The sequence below is a fragment of the Mus caroli genome, chromosome 11 (genome assembly GCF_900094665.2).
Source record: "Mus caroli chromosome 11, CAROLI_EIJ_v1.1, whole genome shotgun sequence".
Lineage (NCBI taxonomy): Eukaryota > Metazoa > Chordata > Mammalia > Rodentia > Muridae > Mus > Mus caroli.
Genome location: NC_034580.1, coordinates 12436673 through 12454736, shown reverse-complemented (window position 1 = coordinate 12454736; position 18064 = coordinate 12436673).

The following is an 18064-nucleotide window of genomic DNA, read 5'->3' as shown; positions in this document are numbered from 1 at the left end:
TCTGACTGGTGTGAGGTGGAATCTCAGGGTTGTTTTGATTTGCATTTCCCTGATGATTAAGGATGTTGAACATTTTTTCAGGTGCTTCTCACCCATTCGGTATTCCTCAGTTGATAATTCTTTGTTTAGCTCTGTACCCCATTTTTAATAGGAGTACCCAATTTTAACAGTTATTTAATACCAAATAACGGTTCTCTGTAGTATAACTTCTTGAGTTATTTGTATACATTGGATATTAGCCCTCTATTGGATATAGGATTGGTAAAGATCTTTTCCCAATCTGTTTGTTGCTGGTTTTGTTTTGTTTTCCCTATTGACAGTGTCCTTTGCCTTGCAGAAGCTTTGCAATTTTATGAGGTCCCATTTGTTGATTCCTGATCTTAGAGCATAATCTATTGGTGTTTTGTTCAGGAATTTTTCCTCTGTGCCCATATCTTCAAGGCTTTTCCCCACTTTCTCCTCTATAAGTTTCAGTGTCTCTGGTTTTATGTGGAGGTCCTTGATCCACTTGGACTTATGCTTTGTTCAAGGAGAGAAGAATGGATCAATTTGCATTCTTCTACATGCTAACTGCCAATTGAACCAACACCATTTGTTGAAAATGCTGTTTTTTTCCAATGGATGGTTTTATCTTCTTTGTCTAAGGTCAAGTGACCACAAGTGTGAAGGTTCATTTCTGGATCTTCAATTCTATTCCATTGATCTACCTGCCTGTCACTGTACCAATACCATGCAGTTTTTATACTATATTAAGCTTGCAGACAGGATGCTAGTATGATTGTCCTTTGAGAGGCTCTACCCAGCAGCTGACTCAGAGAGATGCACCCATAGCCAAACAGTGAATAAAGCTTGGGGACTCTTATGGAAGAATAGGAGGAAGGATTACAGGCCTTGAAGAGGATAGGAACACTACAGGATTGCCAGCTGAGTGAACTAACTTGGACCGTTTTGGCTCTCAGGGTCTGAACAACCAACCAAAATGCATACATGGGCCAAACCTCAGCCTCTCTGCACTTGTGCTGCAGATGTGCAGCTTGTTCTTCATGTGAGTCCTGAACAGCTGGAGCAGGGGCTATCTCAAAAGCTGTTGCTTGTCTGTGGGATATGTTCTAGTTGGGCTGAAGTGGGAGAGGATTTGCCAGGGTGGGAGGATACCTAAGAGAGATGTTGCCCATCCTCTTAGAGAAGGGGAGGGGATGGGGAGGATTGTGGGAGGGGTGACTGGGAGAGGGCATTGAGTAGGATGTAAAGTAAATAATTAAAAAAACTCTCCCTATATTAATAGCCTCATTTCTCCCAGTAGACTATTTCACCAAACAGAACAGCACACTAGCTATAAAAAAGACCCTTCTTTTTGCTGCTACCCAGAAATGCACATCACTGTCAAAGATACATATATAGATATAGATATAAATTAAATATAGATAGATAGATAGATAGATAGATAGATAGATAGATAGATAGCATCTTAGGTTAAAAAGAATAGAAAAAGATATTCCAAACAAAGGAAATGAGGGACAGAAAGGAATAAGGCATCTGATATCTGATGAAATAGACTTCAAGCCAAAGCCAACCAGAAAAAATAAATGAGGTCATTTTATACTTATTAAGGAAGGAACTTTCAAGAGTAAATTATAATTTTAAACATAATTCCAAAACATGAGTACACACAGTTTCATAAACCAAATACTACTTGATATAGAGATAGAGATTAACCACAACTCAGTGACAGTGAGTGAATTCAATACCACACTCTCACCAGTACACAGATTGAAGGACAGGCAATTAACAGAGAAACATCATAAATGAAATAAACATAACACACATCTGTGGAGCATTGTACCCAAACACTGTAGAGCACACATCCCTTTCAGCAGCCCAGGGAACTTCATTCAAAATACAGCACAAAAGATAAACCAAATCAACAAATATGGGAAAACTAAAATAGTGTCTGAATTCTGTCTTAGCAGAATGGAACTAGATATCAGTGGTAATAGAAACTGCCGAAATCCCGCAAACTCAGGGAGATGAAACAACACACTATTGAGTGATAAGTTGCTGAAAAAGAATTAAAAAGGAAATAAAAATTCATTTTTTTTTCTCATCAGGATCAATCGTGCTAGAGCAATGGAGCAGGTCTTCCTCTAAAGATGGAAGTCTAATCTCCCGCAGGAGGCCTCTGTGTGCTCTCAGCCAAGGTCTCCACCAAGCCAAGCTGCCTGCTGAGCAAGCCATGGACTCCCATGATCCCTTAGGGACCCAGCCAGAGTTCTCCTCCCTTCTTTTCCCTTGGGCCACAGGCTAGAGCTAGCCTGTGGGCCCCACTCTGTTCTCAGCAATTCTGCAGCATCCAGCAACATCTGGGGTGTCCAAGAGCCTGAGAACCTGTTGTCCTCAGCCTCCATGAGGGCCAGGACCCCAGAGTAGACTCCGCAGTCCCCGAGGAGCCCAGACTGTGCTCCCCTAAGCTCGGAGCAGGGTCCTGCGGCTTCTCACAGCTCTATGCCTGCCTGGCACCAGTGTGGGGTGCACACAGTCAAAACACCTTGGCTCTCTATTATGAAAAAATGCAATCCATCACATATCTGGACCCAAATAGAAATCCCAAGATCATTTCAATATACGCAGAAAAGGTTTTTGGTAAAATCCTAGATTCATTTATGATGAAAGCCATGGTGAAGCTAGGGTTAAAGGGAGTATACTTCAACATAATATGGATTATATGTGTCAAAATCCATAAGCAACACCATACTAAATACCTCAAAGTATTTACACTAAGATCATGAACAAGACACAAATGGGCACTAGTCTACCCTTATTCAACATAGTACTTGAAGTATTCCTGAAAGACCCACAACGTGAGGACTCCCCCACGTTCTGACTCAGGAGAGGCGACACCCCAAATCACACAAGAAACGGTCTTGCTGCAACTGCAAGAGGATTTTTATTCGAGAGCGTTCTCGGGCCCATGGTCATACACCATGCAGGGGTAGAGGACCATGGCGCCCCGAGTAGCTGAGTAAGGGGGTATTTAAAGGAAGAAACCACAACTCATGGAGGTGGGGAGGGCGTTGTTGGAAAATACCAAAAATACCAGTTAAGAGTCACAAGGAAGTGCAAAGTCACAAGTGTCAGGTTATCTCTCAAGACAGTTTCTAAGAGCCCCTAACAATCTAAGAGCCCCTAAAGATAGCACATTTGCATTGTAGGTTCCAGTAATGGTCAGAGTGCCATTCTTTGAATTGAACCCAGGAAGCGGGTAGGTGGAGGAATGTTGCTATCTGTTTTATGACCAGCACCTGGAGCACTAAGCCACAAAGGCTACACTCCCAAGCCTGGGCCCAAAAGCCTCGAATTTTGTTTTTACTTTGCTATACTTCTTCATTACCTTTTTCAACAATGGCAGAGCTCCCTGGGACTAAACCACCAATCAAAGAAAACACATGGTGGGACTTGTGGCTCTAGCTGCATATGTAGCAGAGGATGACCTAGTTGGTCATCAATGGGAGGAAAGGCCCTTAGTCCTGTGTTGGTTCTATACCCCAGTACAGGGGAATTCCAGAGCTAGGAAGTGGGAGTGGGTAGGTTTGAGAACAGGGGGAGGGGGGAGGGGATAGAGGATTTTTGGAGGGGAAACTAGGAAAGAAGATAACATTTGAAATGTAAATAAAGAAAATATCTAAAGAACAAAAAATAAATTAAAAAAAAGAATAAAAAAGAACAATAAAAGAAAAGACCAAAGGAAAGTATCCCTTTTGAAGCTAATATTATTCTATACATAAGAGACACCAAAGATTCAATAAGGAAACTCTTATAGCTGATGAACATATTGATATGATACAAAATTGATATACAAAAGCAGTGGACTTCCTATATGCCAATGACAAACAATCTGAAATCAGATAAATAATAGTCTCATACTGAAAATAAAATACCTGGGAATAAACCTAGTTGGAGAGGGAAATGTTTCTACTGATGAGGGAAGGGGGTTCCATGCGGCCACACCTATAGGAGACAATGGCAATCAGTTGATGCTGGAGGGGGAGTCATTATCTTCAGTGATAAAGCTCCTGGTGGGTCCTCATACTCCAGTTGGTAGCTTTACACTCAAGCCTACCTGAAAAGTCTTGGATAGTTCTAGTAAGTCACAAAGCAAAAGCAGAAACACAAGGAAGTGGGATGGGGACTTGCTAGGAAGAAAGGGAGTGGGGTTAGTGGGAGGCATGAAGATCTAGGAAGGAATGTGGACAGGATATATTACACACATGAGGTTCTGAAGGAAGAAATTTAAGAGATATAAACAAGGTGAACAAAAAAGAGGAGAGAATGGTTATGCAGCTGATAATTCCAGACACTGATGTAATTGTGGTAAGGAGTGGATCTCAGGCATGACATAACTAAAGACAGCCAGTGAGCCTGTGAATATGGAAACTTCTGTCCCAGAACGTGAATGCTGATATTGAGACCCTCTAGACAGTCTGTGATGGTATTTGATCCTCCAGTCACCTCCTAAGAGTTGACCCACCTCTCTAACTTTGGCCATGGAAAGAAACCAATTAGCTTCTTCTACAATGGGCACAAAAATTGTTCTAAAATTTTATTCAAAGATGACTGTTAGGTCCTAAGGATCCAAAACTACCCAAGCAGTCATAGGAATCCAGCAAATCAGGATCTTTATTTGAATTAGGAAGCAAAATTTTCTAGTCAGGGACAACAGCACAGAATTAGGAGCTGACTGTGTCCTCCAAAGTTTATCTTAGTCAGTATTTAAACAGATGATAAAAATCTATTGTGCTTAGGCTGCTACTGATGGATCAGGGTCCAGAAAAGACTCGTGAGCTGGACTGTGACCCCGAGCCAGAATGTCATGGAGGTTTTTTTAGCCTGAAATTGACAAACATCTGTGCCAAGTTACAGGTACATTTCCCTACTCATCAGGATTTAGGGACAGAGAACTTCCTTCGGAACATGTCTTTGTGGTATACTTATCCTGTTCCCATGGGTTTTGTTATTCAATTGTGTAGGCCATCTTGCCTAGCATTCATGCCTCAATTTGCCAACCAGAATGTCAGTTACCCACAGATATCTCTCTTTCTGGTAAGTAGGATGTCAGTTAACCAGGGAGGTCTTGGGAAGTTAAACTTTATTTGATCCCTATTCAAAATGAAAGTTTTATTCAAAATCGATTCAGTTTGGTTCCTTCTTACATGATTAAAATTTTACAGATGATTGAAAGTAGTCTTAAAATTATGAACCTAAACAAATATAGTAAGTATAATTTAGATACAGTCACAAGAACAAATGTCAGGTATATTCCTGCCTGTGAAAATAATAGAAATAATTTTAGTTCTGTCCTTATAAAATGCCATATTATTTGGAATGCTTATTTTATAACACCCATCTTGAGAAGCATTTTTGCCTATATTTGGAATTTGAATATTTTTGAAAAGGAATAAAATGTGTTAATTTCTCTAGCTAGCTTGTTATAGATGCTTCAGAAATCCTGAATCAGTATTCTAAGAACAGCATGCTGAATGAGCATCCTCAGCTGGGCAGCAGAACAACCAGAGAACTATAGTTCTGATTGAAGGAACCACAGAACAGAGTAAATGAGCACAAGTGAATGGCTTAAATATTGTTTGTGGTTTGCAAATTAGATCTACACAGGCAAGAAAAATGTTTCTATACTTTCCTTTACAATTAAGGACAGTTTGTTAAAAACATTTCCCACAAATAAGGGGATTGAGACTCTCAAACCTGGGTTCTGATTTTGGCAAAATAAAGTTTCAAATAACCTTGATTCCGAGGCATACAATTCCAAATCAAAGCCATTTACAGTGCAACTTGGCAGACCGCAATCCAAAATCAGGGTTCTTTAGAATTTCATCATCCCCAAATGTGAAAAACAAAATCTAAATGAGTTTTCTTTTTCTTTTTGAAAACTTTTCTTTGAATTAAATATTCATGTATGATTTTAGATGGCAAATGCATAGAAAAAAATCTCATTAAAAGAAGAACTCTACCAGCCAGGGTCCTGGCCTAAACAGATGGCACACTCAAATTGGTAATTTGAACCAAGTTTAATAAAGAGAACTGTTATCAATATATAGGCTTATGATAATCTGCTACAGTGCCTTGGAGCATATTGAGCCTGGTGAGAGAAATGGAAGAGATGATTAGTATGTGAAAGCATGAGAGGGCATCATCTTTGGGAGAGGTGAGCAGCCAGTCCATACAACCCCCAATGGAGGAAGTCTGAGGAATAAACACCCAGTCACACTCACTGTTTAATCTCCTTCCTTTCACTGACTTCTTCTTCAAGCTTCCTGCTGTCTGAACTCAGCACTTTGGGACCTGAAGGTATAGGCTTCAGTTCTTGGTTGGTCCCATGCTGAACAGAGTATCTGTGTGTCTGGAGAGCAAGTAGAAGGAATTCATTCATGCCATGGTTAATCTCAATGTGATGGGATCTAGGATCTCTGGGTATAGCTGTGAAGGTGTTTTGTGAAAAGTTAACCCAGCTCTGGAAACCTAGCTTAAGAGTCAGGAGTGGTGGGGAGCATACCTTTCATCATCCCAGTGCTTGGGAGGCAGAGACAGGTAGATCGTAGATCTCTGAGTTTGAGGCTAGCCTGGTCTATACAGTGAGTACCAGTATAGCTAGGGTTACACAGAATTGCTATCTCTAAAAACAAAATCAAGGGGAAAAAAAACCCCATAAAAACAAAACCAAGCAAACAAAAAAGTGAACAGTGCCATTCCATGGAGCATATCTTGGATACATGGGAGAAAGCAAGCCCTGCATCAGCAGTTATTTCTCTGTGCTTCCTGAATTTAGATGCAGGTGGTTTAGCTCCTTCAAGCCCACGTCTTCATACCTTCCTTGCATATAGATTGTATATTCAAACTGTGAGCCAAAACAAATCTTTTCTTTCCTTAATTTCTTTTGTTGGATATTTCGGTATGAGATTGAGAAAAGTAACCAATAAAATCGCTCAATTTCTTTGGTCTCTCAAGCTTGAGCGTTGCACAGTATCCAAGTAAGCAACCCATGTTCTCAGGAAAGGAAACTGACTGAAAACAATGGAATCATGGATGTATTCTCTTATGAAAGCATCCCTTTCTGGGATATCAAACATCTATATAGAACACAGCTGAGATTATGAAGACTGGAAACATACAGTCACCAAGGATTCCATTTCCATGATGATAAGAATCCAAGATATTGGCAAGCCATAATGTAGTAGACTAGTTACCCTTGTGCATGGTGGAAGCTTAGAGACTGTGTTAAAACTTTGTATTGATATTGTGGCAGCCAATCATTCCTGGTAGGAATATAGAGATAATCCCTACCCTCATGTATGCAAGCAAATCAGGATTTCAAGTACTCAGTGGGAGGATTTCTCTCTTATATTTTCTGGGGGAGGTTATATTTGTTTTATTATCTTGAAGTTGGTGGTAGTGTGAGTCCTTCATAATCTTCTACCTGGCCTCATTAGCCATATAGATTTAAATTGACTGACCAAGAAGTTAGCAAAGACATTTTCTTAGAAATGGAGTATGTTATCTTTATTATAATATATGTTCTATAAGTGAAGGATCACACCAGAATAGACCTATAGCTCTACCAGTACCACTGTAGGAAGAACTCACGTGATGGCAACTACTCACCACTGGGCTAGTATCAGATTACAGCCAGCCTCTGCATGTCTTGGAATTCTCCAGCCTTTTCTGTATTTATAACTGGTTACAGGCCATAGACTCCCCTGGCAAGTATGTAGACAATTTAAACATATTTTGAATGCACATTTCATAGATGTTCTCCAAAAGCTCAAGCCCTGATCCCAATTCTACACCTGCAGATTTTGTCATTTCCTGTCTCTGCCTGGACTAGAGTCATCTGTAACATTTAGACATTGTTTGGTGTTGCCAACACTACGGACTGTAGCCTTAAACATCATGCTCAATCCTTAGTCCTCTAAGACTCATTATTCCAGAAGATGAGGAACAGTTTTTCAATCTATTGCCAAGATGTTGTGGTTTCCATTTATGATCTCCACTTGATAATTTCTATTTCTTAGTTTTCTCTGGGGCAGAATTTCTTGACTTCATTGCTGTTGACTATTTAGGTTGGATAAATGTGGGGTTGTATGGTGTAGACTAACTGTAACCTTGGCATCTATTCACTAGACCCTGATAGTAATTTCCTGTCTCCAAATTAATATTGTCTTCAGACACTGTCAAAAGTCTTTTGGAGGGCAGCCTTACTACAAGCTGAGAAACATTGCTTCAGAGCTGTTAGACAAAGCAAGCTAGTGCCATAATCTTGCAATCCACATTATCATCAGAGGGACTGATTGCCACAGTAATTGACATTGCACAATTTGCCCTATATTCGCCCTTCAGTCTCTCCCACTTAATTTGAATACTAATCAAGCTGGTCTCTTTGGTCCCTTCTCCCTGAAGCAAGGAGCATGCTTTCTCAGAATGCCATGTTGAATTCTGCTTCCTAGAGCTATGTCTAGTACCAATTCCTCTATCATTTAATTTCACAGCAGGAAACAGATGTTGCACCATGCTGAAGCCATTCAGCAACAGTTTAATCAAGGAGCCATTTACATAAATGAGGCCACATTGTAGGAAAGACAAGGAGAAGGTACTATCACTAAGTTGGTAATGGGAGACTCCATTCTTATTCTGATCTACAGACCTGAATAAGTAATGGTTAAAGGAAGAGAGTTCCAAGAATCTCAGTACTGGACAGGGGTGCAGGTGTAGAATACCTGACAGTAGCCTTTCTGTAATGAAGGAGTAGGCTTGGAAAACATGCCCCTATCCTTGGTATTCTTTATTCTGTGGATCCCTACTGGCAGAGCCCAGCTGCAAGGCAGGATGCAAGGGAATCCCCTGGATAGGGGTATGTGTGATTTCTCATGCTTCTCTCACATGGACCATGGTGAAAAAAGATGAAGGTCAGCTCTAGATCGCTTCTCAGCCTTTTGGCTAAGATCCAGTGTAGCTCTAGAGGGGTGAAAGACACAGGAAAAATGCCTAAGAGCTTCCTTCCTGTTACACTGAAAAATAAAGGAAGCCTATTATAAGTGAAGTTAGATACATTAGATACACATCTTAAATGAAAAGGCTGCCAGCAACATAACAATGTAAAATAAGAATAATAAGTGAGAAAGCTTGAAAAATGGCAGCAAACATCTTCAAAATAAAGGACAAAGGAAGAAGACATGCACATCCATGAACACATGTGCACCCTTACACACATACACATCTACATACACCTGCACATAGGAGTACATACTCATGAGACATGTAGGTGCAGTTGTTTTCTTTATAGCTTCTAACTCACTAGGGGAAAAATTCAAGTTAAGGTAAGATGTTTTAGTGAAGTTTAAATCTAGTTCCTCATCATACTGTTGATTTTTTGTTGTTGTTATTGTTATTGTTGTTGTTGTTTTTTGTTTTATGTTCTTGTTTTTTTGAGACAGGGTTTCTCTGTATAGTCCTGGCTGTCCTGGAACTCACTTTGTAGGCCAGGCTGACCTCAAACTCAGAAATCCACCTGCCTCTGCCTCCCGAGTGCTGGGATTAAAGGCATGCACCACCACACCCTGCCATATTGTTGATTTTGTCTACAACAGCTGTTAAATATATTCTCTTTATTAATTTCTAGCCACTAGGTTTGTTTGCATAAAATCTTGTTCTATGACAATTTCAAAGATATAAAGGGCCGTGGCTAAAGAGAAATGGCTCAGTGGTTAAGAGCAAGTGACACTCTTGCAAGAGGACATGGGTTTTATTACCAGCACCCACATTCAGTGGCTTACAACTACAGTGACAATCTAATGATTTCCTCTGGCTTCTTTAGGTACCTGTACTCATGTGCTGGGCATACATACATACACATTTACACATGATGCAAAAATAAATCTTAAAAAAGATATGTCATATTCCAAGGCTTTCTGCTTCCTAACATATCCTCCTCCACATCATTAGTTTATGTTGTAAAAAAAAATCTGATAGGAAATACTATAAAATTATGTTCTATACAGCATGTTTTCAACATTAAATAAATACTCCACTTAAAATCCATGCTACTATCTTTGCTTCTTGAGGTTCCCTCACATATTCCCAGGGTTATATTAAGCATATCTCCCCCATGTACAACCTCACTCACACAACTCCCCCCGCCCCATGTGCAGCCTTAACATGGTTCTCAGGGAGAATTAGTACAACTTACTTTCAGATGTCAACTCAATTACCAACCATCAGTAGAAACTTCCCCAAGGCATTTACAAAGATTTAATGCTAGGAAATAGAGTTTGTGCACTCAGTAAAAATATTCAACTTTCTTTAAAAAACATTTTATTGTGTTAAGAAAACTTAGCATGAGATCCGTCCTCTTAGAACCATTGTCTAATATACTACTCTTCGACAAATCAACACTATCAACATAAAAATCAAAACGATCTCATGCCTTCTGCTTATTAAGTGGTTGCATGTCCTGGTATAGATATGGTATGATCCCAATCTCACCAACCAGCGATCATTTTTAAATAAATATAACAATTCTCAAAAGTGAAAAGACTATATACAAACCCAAATTCTTGAACTTGTGAGGTTAATTTTAGGATTTTAAAGATTTATTATACACAACATGATTATTATTGCTGATATTTCTATGGTTCTTCTGCAGTTTCTCATTAATTCGACATTGGCTCTTGATTGGGCCTTTAGTGGCTGCTTTCCATGTATTAAGCTTCTTAATCCTGACAACAGTTCTAGCTGAGAAATGATAGCCTCCTTTAATATTTGAAGCAACTGAAGCTGTGGGAGTTCATAATGATGGCATTAGAAAATGATACTTTTACAGACATATCCAGACCTTTTTATTTGAGGTCTATGCCTGCATCCCTGAAAAGAGACGAATGGCCATCAAACTTAGTTCAGCAACAACCATGCCTTCAAAATATTAGAGAAACATGATAGAACCACATTAAAAGATTTTCATGTTGATTTATTTATTGTAAGGGTGGGAGCAGGGGTACATGCAAAGGCACACTGTGGATGTCAGAGGACAGCTTTCATGAGCTTGTTCTGTTCCTCTACCACTTGGATCTTAGAGATCAAGTTCAGATCACTGGACAACTTACCAGCCCTAGAAACACATTTTAATGACTCATGCCACCACTCTTGTGAAAGACTCAGCCAGCGAAGTTGTTTGATAAAACATGACAAATACTCACTGCACAAATTTAAATGGAATAATAATGATCCACGACACCATCAAACAATGAATAGTATATTCCAGAGGTGAAATAAGGGCGAAATAAGAAGGTGGCTTAGCCTGACCACACTTAGCTGTTGACATTACGAAGCTGTCTCACAGAAGAAGGTAGAACCAGGTTCTCAGGGCATACTGCAGGGCAGAAGAAAGAAAGAACAGGCTACACAACAGGGATGAGGTATAGTTGTCAAGGTTAATTGCTTGTGTTCTGTTGTCACAATGGTCTTGCAACTAGTTAATAATATTGAACTAGAAACATCAAAATAGCTAGAAAAAAATATACTAAATATTTTACCATAATGAGGATGAAAATGTAGGAGGTAATGGTTATGGAAAGCACTCTGACTATATTATTACACATATGTAACACATTAAAAACTCACACAAACTACTGACACACATATATAATTATGTGTTAACAAAGAACAAATTTTTTAGTTCTTGGCATTGAACTCAGATGCATGCTAGGTAAGCAAGCATTCTACCACTGAACTGCATCCCTAACTTCAAAAAAGGTTTACAAATATATACAGCACTTAACATAAATATCCATGTAATAATATATCCTAAATGTACATTAATGCAATATACTTTTCTGGATGTACAGTCATTGATGATTATTCTTCTTCATTTATTCTTTTCTATATGTTTCGTATGTTATTTTCAAGATAACAAGGAAATGTATTAAAGATCTGACTCTGAAACACAGCCACATTTAGGGGAACAAGACCTGAAAACAGATGAATATTGGGGACCCTGGGCAGGTGGTCCTTACAGTTGAGTTGCATTAGAAACAACTAGAGAGAATATAATTTAGAGACACCTTCAAAGACATATCCAAAGATCTCTTTCCATAGTGAGTTTAAACCCTTTTAAGTTGCCAATGAAAAATTAAAATCACAATCATAATTTTTCTCCAATTTGTTAATTTATTTTGGGTATTCTCTCCCTTTTTTACTTCCTTCCTTCCTTTTCTTGTACTGGGTATTGATTTCAGGACCCTGTCCATGCAAGGCAGATAGTCTACCACTGAGTTATAAGATGAGCTAGGCATTTGTTTTTAAATTCTGTTTCAGGGATAACAGGTTTGGGGGCCAGGCAAGTTTCTTCTTATTTTATTCATACAATTTTGTTTTGTTTAACAAGAACAGGGGGTGCAAATCTGGAGGGGCGAATCAGTGGCTAAGAGAATCTGTTTTCCTTGTGCAAGACCTGTGTTTGGTTCTCAGCACTCTCACAATGGCTCAGAACTCTCCATAATTCCCTTTTCAGGGTATTTTATGCCTCTTTCTAACATTCACTGGCATCAGTCATGAACATAGTACACACACACGAACACACACACACACACACACACACACACACACACACACACACAGAAGCAGGCAAAAAGTGAAATAAAACAATGAATATTATAAAATTTAGGGTACCTGATGAGATACCAGGGAATAGTTCCATAACATCTTACTTAAAGTGAGGATAGCAGCCCCTGCTCTGCCACTACTTACTCTGTATGTCAGGCACACCTTTTCTCCTAAAATATTCTTGCAGTTTCCAAAGAAAACTAAATCCAAAATGATAATAAACATTAGAAAGTAAAACTGCCAAAAAATTTAATAAACCAACAAGAAAGACATAGATGGTACCAGAAATAATGTAAACATCAGGAATGAGACAAAGATGAATAAATAGGGTCAATTGCCAATTAAATTATAGAAGATAAAGCAAAAATAGAAACCTGTGACAATCCATGCCTAGAAACTAAAAGTCAGCTAAACATTCACAAGACACAAATGAAGTTTTTTTGTTTTGTTTTGTTTTTTTGTTTTGTTTTGTTTTGTTTTGTTTTGTTTTGTTTTTCACAGGATCTCTCTGTGAAGCTAACTAAGGCTTGCCCCGAATCTGTTATATAGACCAGGATGTTCAGGGAATCATGGATATATGTCTGGCTTTACCTCCTGAGTGCTCTGTTTACAGACATGGGTTACTTCAGTCCACTACAAGTAAGGTTTTATAGGCACTAAGGTTGACTTTCTTTAAGAAGACATCAGGTCTTGCTTTACACAAAATTATTCTAGAAAGCATAATTTTAAAATGTCCATTACATATTTACAGTTTTCTCACATGACACTCATTAAAAATGTATGTGCTGTCATACTACAGTGAAGTTGCATAATAAATCTCACAAGCCCTGATGCTGTTCAGATATATCAGTCTGATTTCCTTTGATTTGGAGATCAAGAGTTCTTTCCTGGGAAAAATGAAAAACCTCTCCCTAATGTGTGGTTCAACTCTACAGACATTTTGATTAGTAGTAGGTTGCAAGGAGCCCCACCTCATGCCATGACATATGGCCTCACTGGGCCTGTCATCTGTTGTTAGTAGGTGCCAAGTTCATAGGATGTTTCACATACTGCCTTGTGGGTAGTTGATATTCTCTGTTGAAACTTAAGAATAACAAAACTTCTGGCTAGATGCAAGTGTACATAAGCATATTTCAACAAGACAGTCTTTATAGACATGGTCAAGGAAGGTGAAGTGATAATACAGAGGCTGGCTTGTGGATGAAGAGTAGAAAATCAAGCTTTGCTGAGACACAGGGTTTAATCTAAGAACTCTAGGATCTACTGATGTCCATATAGAACAGTTGTCCAAGAAAGTTAGATCGTTTCTACCCAGAATTCTAGTGTTAAGACTTAAGATTTTGGGGGAATGTGAGATAACTCCAAATTAAAATTGGTTTCTTTCCTGCTTGTGGACATTCTAAAGTTCCATTTCCATCTTCAGAAGCATGTAAGGCAGTTGTTACTAGTGTCTATTTGTAATAAGGGAGTCTTCTAGATCGTGTTCAATTAAACAAATCACCAATGCATAGCAAACAGCCTCCAATCACATAAAATCACTCCTACCTTGTTAAAATCTCATTTGTTATAGGAACTCTCAAAACATAAGGTGTCTCAGAGGAAAAATTATTACTACTCATATTGCAACAGGAAATAATGTTCCCTATAAATCAATACCAGCAGGAATGGTCTTATTAAAGAGGGATTCACAGGCCAATGGCTAATTTCCAGCTGACGGTATAATTCAGCAAAGCACATCCCCTCACTGTTGCTCTGGTTAGGAATTAAGTTTGTAAGGGTCTGCTTGAAGCAATTTGCAATAGAAAGAAAATGATCAAAATTATACATAAGAATACATGTTTCAATTTTTTTTAATGCTCTGGAATTCAAATGAACTTGTGGGAGAATTAGTGAGAGGTCACTCTATTGGCCAGTTAAGTTTGGGAGAAAGCTCATTTCAGCAAAGGAAAGCTGGAGTTCTTGCTCTTAAAGGCCCAGGAAAGAACACAAGAAGAGCATAAGACTGTGGCCTCCAGTGTGTAACCTTGGGGATGAAGCATGAATCTCTTTTGTGTTCTGAACCTTAGCTACTGAGACTAAAGTTCACTTATTCTCTTAAGAATTCTTGTTACAGTCTGTGTTTTGATTCATGGCTACAGAGATTCTGCATTTGCAACAAGATTCCAGATAATCAAGATGCTGTGACTCTGAATAACACATTTTGAGTAGAACCAAATTGGTTATCCCAGTTCCCCTTGTGATCTATCCAGGGCAGCTATTGCTGTGGATGGGGACATGGTAGCAAGACATAGTGCTGTCTATTCTAAATGCCTGGTGTGTTGTTTCTTTTATTTGTTTCTTTTATTTTAATTACAACAGTTCTGCCTCTGCTTTTCTTCCTCCAAACATTCCCATATACCTCTCCCAGCTCTCTAGCAAATTCATGGCCTCTCTTTTGAATTGTTATCTCTCTCTCTCTCTCTCTCTCTCTCTCTCTCTCTCTCTCTCTCACACACACACACACACACACACACACACACACACACCCCTGATTCTTGCAGGTATGTTTTCAGACCTGACCATTATGTACGGTACAGTCATCATTTGATGTTCTTTTCCCTGGGCAAGACAACCTCCCCCACTTCCAGTTTTCCCCAGTTACCTATAGTTCTTTGTGTAGGTTTAAAACTTTTTCACCATGAAGTTTGAGATATTTGTTGGTGTCCTCTTTGTTCTGCTCACATTTAGGCTGCCTGATTGAATAGACTTTATAGGTAGAGCTTGTGATATTACTAAGAAAACCAATCTCACAGCAAACTCCATGATCCTTTGGCTCTTACAAACTTTCCCAGTCTCTTCAGCAATGATCTCTGAGACGTAGGTATGGGAGTGTTTTGTGGATGTATTCATTGGAACTGAGCTCCATTCCTCTGTATGTTGATTAGTTATGGTTTTAAGTAGTGGTCTCCTTGTGTTGCAAAGAGAGGTTTCCTTGATAAAGAGTGGAGACTACACTTATCTGTTGGTATAAAGATATATATATATATATATATATATATATATATATATTCATATATGTATATGAATGTTAAAATATGGTTGAAGATTCTCCTTCAGTAACCATGATTTCACTAGCACCAGTTAATTATACCAGTACAGACATGTTACCCTGCCTGTTGAATGGGTCTTAAGTACAACTAGAGAGCTGTTGGTTACTACAGCTCTACATACAGCTATTGCACCTGTAAGGTTCTCATACTATGCTGGGTGATGGTTTCGTTTTTTTAAAAAAAAAAAGTTTTAAATACCATATGAGTGCTTACTCAACAGGTGCTATTCTAATTACTCACTTCATACCAACACTATTTTAATTACACAACCCCTTATTTAATCCTCACCTTCACATCATTGCCTGTGTCCTATTAATCAATGAAGGAGGAAGGATATTGGGATGACTAGGTACTTAGTATTGAAGACTAAGTACCTTCCCCATGGTAAGAACTGGAATGGTCCAATGTGTGGGGGTCTGAATGTGTTGACATTATACATTCTGTGCAAATAGCTTAGGTTCTGTTTCACTGAATAATCTTGAGAGCATTATGATTCTTTTCATCATTGACTATCTGCTATTCTTATCTTAATATTAATAATAGTTTCATTCTTTTATTTTATCTGGTATAAATGCATTGTCTCACATAATCTTTCTGATATTGAAATGTATTGCTATTTTATATGATTGAAAACCACAATTAAACGAAGAAAACCCTCTAAATTAAAAAAAGAAACATCAGCCTCAGAAGTGAAATAAGTTGTAGAAGAGGAATCATTGAGCCAACATATTCCTGTAGAGAAAATAAACTCTATTTGATCCATCAATGCAATTATATAGATCATGTCTTTCATAGAGTATATATTATCTTTCTTAGATTTGTCTCCCTTGGATGAGTAACAATTTTAGAGAGTTGAGAAATTAAAAGTACTTTATTTTTTAGAGGTAACAGAATTCCTAATACTTAAAGTTACTTAAGTATAGAGAGGAATGGACAAAGAAAATGTAATATATATTATATATGTATAATATACTAAAACACACACACAATGCAATCACAAAGAATGCAATCACCTTATTTACATGAAAATAAATGTTTTTGAAGAGAATAATTTTAAGGCAATTAATTCAACCACAAGAAGGCAAATATCATGTATTTTTCTCTCATTATTATTATTTCTTAAAAATTTTATAAAAATCTATGGCTATACAGCATGAAAGAAAAGTGAAACTTTAGTGAAAAACAAAAGGAATAGTTGGGCAGATTCAGAGACCAGAAGCAGGAGGGTGGGGTGGTATGGGGGAAATATATTCCATGCACAAAATATACTAAGGTATGTTAATTTGCTCGAAACTCCATGGTGGGCTCCTCGTGACCCACCCAAATATTTTAGATTCGTGAATTAAAGACACACACACACACACACACATGGCCTTAATTTTAATATGCCCTAAGCAGCTCAGCAGTGGGGCCACTCCTAAACTTCTGCATTGCTAACTTCTCCTCGATGATGTTCCTGAATTATTACTTACAAAAATCTGTATTTCATCAGCTACCCGAGACTCAATCAGCCCCTGGGCCATCTTCCCTGATTCTTACATGGTTATATGCTCTCAGGCTTGATCTTTCTGATTTCCCATTACGGCAATTCCAAAAACTCTTTCCTCACATAACTTGCCCTGGAACCTCAAAGAAACAGGATGCCTCTGACGCCTTGTCTAGTTATTGGCCTCTGACAACTTGATTTACCAATTAGAACCAGTTGGGGACATGGACTCTTTGTGTCTCCCATACAGACATGCGAATTCTCCTGTAATTTGGGAACTCAATTAACATAATATAAGCAATACACCAAATCCACAATAATATACTCACAAACTTTTAAAAATATTGTTTGAAAAATCTAAAATAAATACCATTAAAAACAATCCAATTAAAAGTTGGAGCATATGATGCCAAGAAGCACTTGCTGACAGGAGCCTGGTATAGGTGTCCCCTGAAAGGCTCTGCCAGCACTTGACAGATACAGATGCAGATACTCATAGTCAACCATCAGACTAAGCACGGGACCCCAATGGAAGAGTTAGGGAAAGGACTGAAGGAGCTGAAGGGAATTGCAACTTCATAGGATCAGCAATATCAACTAATGACACGTCCAGAGCTCCCAGGGTCTAAACTATCAACCAAAGAGTACACATGGAGGGTCCCATGGCTCCAGCTACTTATGTAGCAGAGGATTGCCTTATCTGGCATCAAAAGGAGGGGAGGCCCTTAGTGCAATAGAGGCATAATACCCCAGCATAAGTGGATGTTGGAGCAGTGAGGTGGGAACGGGTAGGTAGGTGGGAAGCACCCTCATAAAGGCAAAGGGG